The sequence below is a fragment of the Balaenoptera ricei genome, chromosome 3 (genome assembly GCF_028023285.1).
Source record: "Balaenoptera ricei isolate mBalRic1 chromosome 3, mBalRic1.hap2, whole genome shotgun sequence".
Classification (NCBI taxonomy): domain Eukaryota; kingdom Metazoa; phylum Chordata; class Mammalia; order Artiodactyla; family Balaenopteridae; genus Balaenoptera; species Balaenoptera ricei.
Window position 1 is genome coordinate 21,097,895 of NC_082641.1, and position 9,696 is coordinate 21,107,590.

The 9,696-nt window shown below is 35.2% G+C and overlaps 1 non-coding gene across 1 annotated transcript; it reads right to left on the reverse strand.

The window, feature by feature from the left end:
• Window positions 1-5,589: 5,589 nt before the first annotated feature.
• On the reverse strand, window positions 5,590-5,696 carry LOC132364255 (U6 spliceosomal RNA). The gene has a single exon (XR_009502794.1). It is a non-coding gene; the product is annotated as a U6 spliceosomal RNA (small nuclear RNA).
• Between the last annotated feature and the right edge of the window lie 4,000 nt (window positions 5,697-9,696).

Below are 9,696 nucleotides of genomic sequence, written 5' to 3' on the forward strand. Positions count from 1 at the left end.
ATGCCAGACATGTTTCTATATAGTTTAAATAGTTTCATCTTAGATTATTTACTGTTCCGATTTTCATCCCTAGGATCTAGTGTGGATCCTTGGGTATACGGTCACTCAATAAATTCTTGGAAAATAATTTTTCATTTTTCCCTAACAGGATACTTACAACTAGGTTATATTAAATATTAATCTGATTAACTTGATAAATCAAAGAAGGCTGAGGGATTAAGTAACATATCTAACGCAATACAACTAGTAAGTGGCTAAACTCAGATTTTGAAACAGACTTTCTTTCCTGTTTATTATACTATCTTCTAATGATAGACTGTTCATAGCTTATAAAATAGCATGAACACAGTTATAAGAGTGAGAATAAACAGGATCATTAGAAAAGTTGTTAAATTCCTGTCTATTTTTCAGAGTAGATTTTTTGTTCGTGGTTGCAGTAGTTATACATCTAAATCGTTTCCAATGATCCCTTCCTCTTGGTATTCACACCCATATGTAGTCCCTTCCTCTTGAATGTGAGCTGGCCTAGTGATTTGCTTTTAATCCGTACAATGCAGGAAAGGTGAAGGGATATTATTTTCAAAACTTGCGACTTACTAGGAGATTCTACTGCCTTCTCTGCATGCATGTTTGCATCACTAAGCTGCCATGGGGGAGAGGATCATGTGGCAAGGAACTGACCCTGGCCCATGGCCCACAGCTATCAAAAAACTGGGATCCTCAGTTCAATAACCGGTAAGGCACTGAGTCCTGAGAACAACCATCTATTCAGTTGCTTATGATCATACAAACATATATAGGAAAGAGACAAAGGGTTCTAGTGGCCCACTGGAAGTAAAAATAGTTTCTTAAACCACAACAAATGCTATAATTATTGTGGTTCCAACTGCAATAAGGTATTGTAAAAAGGAAAATTTTAAAAAGCTTTAAAAATTTTTTTGGTGTAAACCCCATTTCTTACGACCTTATCTGGTCAATTCAAAGATGCATTTTTTTTTCACATTTTACCATCTCTGAATACAGAAAATGTCTTTTAATTGATGATAGTTGAATTGAAAGAAGTTTCTTCTCATTTTTAAAAAAATTTTTATTGGAGTATAGTTGATTTAGAACATTGTGTTAGTTTCTACTGTACAGCAAAGTGATTCAGTTTTACATATAAATATATCCATTCTTTTTTATATTTTTTCCCATATAGGTCATTACAAAGTATTAAGTAGAGTTCCCTGTGCTATACAGTAGGTCCTTATTAGATATCTATTTTACACATAGTAGTGTGTATATGTCAATCACAATCTCTCAATTTATCCCTCCTCCCATTCTCTTACTGACACAGTGTATCAGTGCTCATACACCTGATGAACCATAATAACTTACAAATGTGTTAATGATATACATTGTCAATATTCTTTTTTGTTCTATAATACTGGTATAAAAAACGAGGTTCATGAAAACAGTGGCCCTTAGAAATTCAAAAGACAACTTCTGAAACTATACAGCCTTCAACTTTATACACACATTTCTTACAGCAGTTTAAATATTTTTTTCATTTGTTCAGATTTATTGGTGTTGTCCCATTTAATCAATATAGTGAAATTGATATGACACAAATTGAACTTTGGGAAAAGTAAGGTAGGTTTTTAGTCCATCAAAAAATGTATGTGGTAATGAGAGCCTCTAATGGAATATTACTATTACATTTTTTAGTCTTTTAAAGGATGATTGGATTTCTTTATCATGATTTTGCAGTACCTGTTTGGAGAACATGAAGACACATCCCTCTGAGAGGTATAACTCACATCTACTGTTTCTAGACAAACTGCAAATAACTGATTGTCAGAATCATTGTCGTCATCTAGGATAATCCTAGAGTACTTCCATATAGAAAAAAATGTTAAAGAATGCAAAGTAATGATTTTCATTCTGCCTTTACTGGAGGTATCTGTTTCTCAAAACTGAAAATGGTTAACTGAAGTGCAAATCAGCAGTAGAAAATGCATGGAGAGTGGCTTAAGTATCAACATTGAACCTTTACTACTTCACGTTTTGTTTGACTATAGCTGTAGTTAGTGAAAGTACCTTTAAAAAACTCAGGAGAAACTATGTATTTGTACTTCCTGCTGTTAATACATATATGAGCAAGTATAAATAAATGGTTGGTTAGATAAGACTCATTTTAACAGCAGCATGATTCACTTTTATAGCCTTTCTAGCAAAAAGAGAGACTAAATCATCTTTATTTTCTATGTGTCCCCTTTCTTTAGTTTCCAAAATTTTGTTCATTGTTTTCATTGTATTCTTTGCTCTATGGTTTGGCTTGCAAGCATCCTCTTCACTGAAAAAAAGGAAATGACAGCTTTCATTTACCATAAAAATGAAAGCCTATCCTTGGAAATATTTGGGGCAGCTGGTGAAGACATTATCGGTAATTAGGAATTGGACAGTGTTGCAACATAGGACATCCCGGTGAATAGCTCAAGCTTTAAATAAATTAATTTGGGGGCACATAAGTATTGGTCATTAAAGAACCAGTCTCTTATGAAGATACAATACATAGCACAGATGAAGTTTTTTCACCATTTTTTGACATTTGCAGAAGCCAACAAAATGGGTCCAGGATCAATCTCACCATATTTTCTCTGCTGTTGCCTTGCCACCACCTGATGAAGCTAGAATTTAGTTTTGTTTTCCAGACAAGGTAAACAGAGAACCAGGCACAACGAGAACCAGGAGGTTAATGGTGTCTACAATAATTCTCTCTGTCTACCAGATTAAAATGTGGTATTTGGGGCTGAATCCTGGGGACCTGTTTAAACTGGGGTGTAGCATGAAACCTACGTTTATCTTAACTTTCATTTTTCATTTTGCCACCTGCTTGTTCTGTGAAAATCGAAGAGAATAGGACTCATTTTCTTATGTAGCGCCCCCCTGCTTTTCTCCTGCCTGGAACAGTAGCTGAAGAAGATGTGCAGGCTTTGACTTCAACCATCAAGCCATCTTCAACAGCAGGAGTCAAGTACTTGGAGGTATTTGCGTCTTCTGATATCACTGGTGCATGTGACCACCTCCCCAGTTCATTAACATACATTCTTAACTAGGCTTTCTTTCTTTTTAATTAACTTTTTTGAAGTATACTTAGTATACAGAAAATTGGACATATCTAACGTATACATTTTGATGAGTTTGGACATATGCATACATCTGTGATATCCTCACCACATACAAGGTAATAAACCTATCTATCACCTCCGAAAGATTTTTTGTGTCTCCTTGCTTTTTTTGTGTATGTAGTAAGAATGTGAGATCTGCCTCCCCAGCAAGTTTTTAAATGCACAACGGAGTACTGTTAACTGTAGGCACTATGTGGTACAGCACATCTTTAGAACTTATTCCTCTTGTATAAATGTAACTTTAGACCCATTAAACAACTCAGTTCCTCCTCCCTACATCTTCTCAAGTTGCACAAGTACTCACAATGCATTATAATACAGTTCCTGCCTATTTCTCTACATTCATCTCTCCTCTATTTGTAATGATTGATTTTCTTCTGGTACACTGGCCTCCATGCATTTCACCCAATACCTCAAGCCCATTTTTGTATCAGGATCTTTCCACTTGCTGTTCCTCCTGCACGGAGAGCTCTTCTGCTCACGTTTCACATATTTCACATTTCACATATTTCACATTTCTCAAATCTCAACTCAAAACCTTCTTAAAAATTTCTGACTATTCTACTTAAAACTAGCCCTCAAAGACATTTTCTTTCACTTCACATCATTCATTACTTTCACAGATTTCATCACAGGGTAATATTTTTGTTATTTTTGTCTATTGTTTAACTATTTATCATCTGTCCCCCTAAAATATATTCTACAGGAATACAGGAAACTAATATTTATTGTTTTTTTTCTTTTTGCAGCCACAATGCACAGAGCAGTCTTGGCACATTTGTAGAATAATGTTATGTTAGCAACAAGTCAAATGAAACAAAGAAACGAAGAATAACAAGTCTTTTCTAAGACCAAGGAGCTTCCCTGAAACCTTCTATATTTATCATGGATGGTGCTTCCTCTGGTCAATATAATGCCCCAAATAATATAAACAGACCTCTCTAACCTTCACTTGATTTCCAGGTAAAGTTTGAAATCACTTTCAAGTCTACCCATTAGACTGACTCTTTTTATACTGACGATGTCATAAATTAATTCATTATGTAATTCAACAAAGTGATCAAGGTTGAGCATGCCATATCTTTTGGAAATTATGCCTTGAAGCATGAAGTGGTCCTTACTGTGATCAGCCATAGCAGATATTCACTACCCAAATCTCTTGGCAATCAGAGATTATGATTTTTTTTTTTAACATCTTCATTGGAGTATAATTGCTTTACAGTGGTGCATTAGTTTCTGCTTTATAACAAAGTGAATCAGCTATACATATACCTATATCCCCATATCTCCTCCCTCTTGTGTCTCCCTCCCACCCTCCCTATCCCACCCCTCTAGGTGGTCACAAAGCACCGAGCTGATCTCCCTGTGCTATGAGGCTGCTTCCCACTAACTACCTATTTTACATTTGGTAGTATATATAAGTCCATGCCACTCTCTCACTTTGTCCTAGCTTACCCTTCCCCCTTCCTGTGTCCTCAAGTCCATTCTCTACATCTGCATCTTTATTCCTGTCCTGCCCCTAGGTTCTTCAGAACCATTTTTTTTTTTTAGATTCCATATATATGTGTTAGCATACAGTATTTGCTTTTCTCTTTCTGACTTACTTCACTATGACAGACTCTAGGTGCAACCACCTCACTACAAATAACTCAATTTCGTTTCTTTTTATGGCTGAGTAATATTCCATTGTATATATGTGCCACATCTTCTTTATCCATTCATCTGTCGATGGACACTTAGGTTGCTTCCATGTCCAGGCTATTGTAAATAGAGCTGCAGTGAACATTGTGGTACATGACTCTTTTTGAATTATGGTTTTCTCAGGGTATATGCCCCATAGTGGGATTGCTGGGTCGTATGGTAGTTCTATTTTTAGTTTTAAGGAACCTCCATATTGTTCTCCATAGTGGCTGTATCAATTTACATTCCCACCAACAGTGCAAGAGGGTTCCCTTTTCTCCACACCCTCTCCAGCATTTATTGTTTGTAGATTTTTTGATGATGGCCATTCTGACTGGTATGAGATGATACTTCACTGCAGTTTTGATTTGCATTTCTCTAATGATTAGTGACGTTGAGCATCCTTTCATGTGTTTGTTGGCAATCTGTATATCTTTGGAGAAATGTCTATTAGAGATTATGATTTGACTACAGAATTTTTCATTTATCTTTTCACATTGCCAAGGTACTAACATGCTTTCTCTTTTAATTACTCTAAATCATATCCATGAGAACATATCCATTAAAAAGTTACTTTTTAATGCAGTGTTACCTATAATTATTTTATCTGTTATGCTTTTTCAAACAAAAGTATATATTCCATTACAATGCATGGACTTTTAGTTTAGTTTTTTTTTTTTGGCAAGTTTAAAAAAAAGAGGGGGGAGTCTATTTGTAGTCATTTTTTTTTTTTTTTTTTTTAAATATGGAACGCTTCACGAATTTGTGTATCATCCTTGCACAGGGGCCATGCTAATCTTCTCTGTATCGTTCCAATTTTAGTATATGTGCTGCCGAAGCGAGCACTGTAGTAATTTTTAATAGGTATCCAGGTTTAGTAAAAAGGTAGACTTTAGTTATCTCAAGACCAAATAATATTTAAATGTTCACTATTTAAGTCATTAAAAGAAGAATGACTTTTTGTTTTTCCTGAGGCTAATGAGAATCAGAAATCTGTTTTTTCAGCAATAAATTTATATTATGGTTTTCAAGATTGTTTGCATTTTAAGAGAAGAACACTGAATATGGGTTCTACACTTGGGGATTTCTTAAAGCTGAATGACAAAACAAAGGAGAAGAAAGTACAAAATTAATCAGTATAAAAAGAAATCTAGCACTGATAAATATCAATGAAGTCAGTACAAAGTAAAAGCTATCACTAGATTGGAATTACTTTGTAAAATCTGAACAAAACTAATACTTTCCATATTAATAAATATTGTACAATCAATTGTTCTTATTCTGTGAGAATTTAGATGTGGAACAAAGTGAAATTTATTCTCCAGAATATTTTGGTAGGCATTCAGATGTTTTCATTGATTCCAGATAAATAGGAGTATCAAATTCATATATCCAGTAGACCACTGGACTAAGGCCAAAGCCTTGTGTTTACCAATTTGTATGTTAGCTAAATTCACTCTGTGGTATGACCATAGATTACACTGGCGCTCAGACTGTATGCACTATTTTTTCCTCTAGCAGCTGTCTTATGCATATACCATCCTTTGTTTTCAAGAATGTCTAAGCAAGACATGTGATTTTAGAAAAACACAAATCTCTCATATTATGATTCCATTTCATTTAACATCTCATCCTTTTAAAACACATATCCCTTTAGTCAATCTTTGCATCAGTCATTCCTGAAAAAGAATGGCAAATCCAGCCCCTTGCAAATGCATCAAGTTGTGTATTCCTAGTGCATTGATGACAGAGCTTTTTAACAGTAGCACTGTTGATATGTGGAACTGAATAATTCTTGGTTGTGGGAGGCCATCCTGTGAAATGTAGGATGTTTAGCAGCCAGCATCCCTGGCCTCCATCCCCCAGTGCCAGTAGCAATGCCCCCTGCTTAGTTGTGACAGACAAAGATGTCTCCAGACAGTGCCAAATGTTCTCTGGGGGAGGAGGAGGAAAACTGCCCCCAGTTAAGAACCACAAGATTGCAACATTGCCTAGAATATTTATATTTAGGTGAATAATTTAATTAAGCACTGAAAGCAAACCCTAAGCAAAATGTGCACATTTAAAGCAAAAAAGAAGGCTGAAATCAGCACATGGCTAAAGTCCTGAAAAGAAGTAGGCCTTAAGCATGTTTGCTAATTAATCTGTATGAAGGCTTACAATGGAAGCCAATATTGTTATAGGATATTTTTCTGTTTTTCCATCTCTAAGCTATTGTCATAAAAGCTTGAAGTTCAAAGTGACCTCAGAGTTAATCTAATCCAAATCAGTAGTTGTATAAATGCAAAAAATGAGTCACTATTCCCCAAGGGTTCATACTAGCATAGCTGATCCAATACCCCGAAACTCTAGACTCCACTGTCTCACACCAAATTCCCCAAAACATTCTGTACACCCTCAAGCATACACTTAGGCTCTCTCCAGCAGTACACTGAACCGAAACTCACGAAAACATTGAAAAGCTCCTTTACACTAAAGTGTGTGGTTGATATGGCTTAGTGAGTAAGTTCCATTCTGTTTTAATTGGTATAGAGACAAGCTGGAGAAATTGACACTTGAGGTTTTATGTGGGAGAAGGCAGAGGCAAGAAGGCTTAGGTTAGGAGGAGCTCAAAAAGTCACTTTCAGTAAGCAACAGCATACAGTATATACTAGAGGTTTTATCCTGACTCTATCTAACCATCTATCTTTATTTTCACCTTGGTTTTCATTGAAATGCATTAACTCAACATACCTTTTCTGAAGAAAAAATGTCTTGACTTTTGGTTTTGGGCAATAATGACATTAAAATATAATTTGTGGTCTTTTTGATGACTTAGTGATCTTGGCTTATTTGATATTTTTCAATACTGACAATACTCCCCCAAATTAAAAAAGAAACGGTTGATACTAATTTAAAACACAAAAAAATACATATGTTCATGTAAGTTGGCTAATGAAATTAGTTGATTATTTGAAATAAAATTGGATCCTAATAGCATTTTAAAAAGGTCTTTAAAGAAAAATTGAATACATTAACTAGGGAGATAATAAATGTAAAAGCTATAATAATAACAAGCTTACACATTTTAAAGACAATGTGCATATTTGGAAAAAAATACATGCAAAATATATGATACAGGATTAACTACCTCTAAGGGACTTTGCAATTTGTACAATGTACTTTGACAAATTAATAAGAAAAAAACCATGAGGACCACAATGATAAAAATATGTAAAAACATGAATAGGCAATGCCCAAAGGAAAGATAAGAATCAGGGTATTATATATTTGTCATTATTTTTGCTGACAAGTCTATTTCAAATAGCCTTCCAGTGTTGACTGAATGTCCTGCTTTATAATTCCTGACTCCCAAGGAAAAATTCCAAAGAACAGATTTCTTAGCTTCCTTTGCAGTTAGGAAACCCACATGTGAATTTGGCTCCACAAACTTGACGCATCAATATCCTAAATGATACATAAATTGGTAGGAGTGGCTGCAGGCAACAGAACTTAAGGCAATAGAAGAAATGTTCACTTTATTATAAGGCAAGATACAGCTGATGGCTCAAAAAAAAATTCTAGCTGAATAATGAAATTTTATCATCCCATGGTTTGCAGTAGCAAAATAGCTAATTAAATTATGACCTAGAGTAAAATGCCCACTGAGCCACGAGACTTTGAGGGATCAGGTGGCTGTTTTGAGAGAACAATATTAAAGGGCATGAGGAATGTGTAAACTGTGAAGGTGAGTCGATTGTCTCAAACTGTACTGACAGCTTGAAGGAAACAAGAAGCGTGAAGCCCTAAGTCTTGGCTCCAGGCACAGAGAAAAACCAGGGGAATTTTATGAATGATGAAATAATCTTGTATCATCTACAACTGTAGACTTAACTCAGAGCTCCAAACTCAAAAGTTTGATCATACCAATTATAAAATTTAAAAGTTTGTTACATACACAGTCCCATTATTACCACAGTATAGGAAAGCTAGTAAATCGATTGATAACAAGAAAGATTCTGAATATTGGAGCAGGAAAATGTGGTAGGATCCAGATGGCTTAGTGTCCCCCGAACTCCCAAACATCTGAATCTTCCCTGTGAGAAGAAACAGCTCTTCCTTCCAAGTCCAAGAAGGCCTGTTTTGCTTTTGCTTAAAATCCAATAACAACCTCATCTGAGAGAGTTACCTTTCCAGGGAAAACTATTCTTATTATTCCCATCCTCCACCACTTCTAATTATCTCCTGATCTAAATTAGAATCAGAATTCAACATGCCCCAGGGAGACAATTACAAACTCAAATTCTAGAAGAGATGATTAAGCATGAAATCATTGTAATAATTTTGGATTTGTATCAGCAAAAATCTAGAAAATATGTATAGGAATAAATTTTGAAAGTACTAAAGCAAGGATTGCAGAACATAATTTTAGAATGCAACATTTATTAATATGGTTGCCCTTCCCATCAATTTAGAACTGTTGTGCTAACCTCAGCACATGATAATGGGGTTTGCTTTGTTGCTTGGTTTGCTAATTAAAACATGGACTTAATGATGACTCCGAGATACCCCAAACTCTTTGGTACTTTGTGTATAAAAAGACTCATCTAATTAAGGAAATGAGAATGGTAGAGTGGTTTTATCATGTGTAATTCATTCAACCAATTCTTTACATCTCTTAAGAGAGGATGGCAAATGCTTTCTACCCTGTGTATACACGGATGGCAGCACACCAGCATCTTTAAAAACTATTGTTGAGGTTGTTCTCTGTTAGCTAGAACTGCTGCTAAGAGATTTTGCAGCAAATAGGCTCTCTTATTCCATGAGCAGAATGAGATCCTTGGGTGTTGAGACCAAATAATATCAA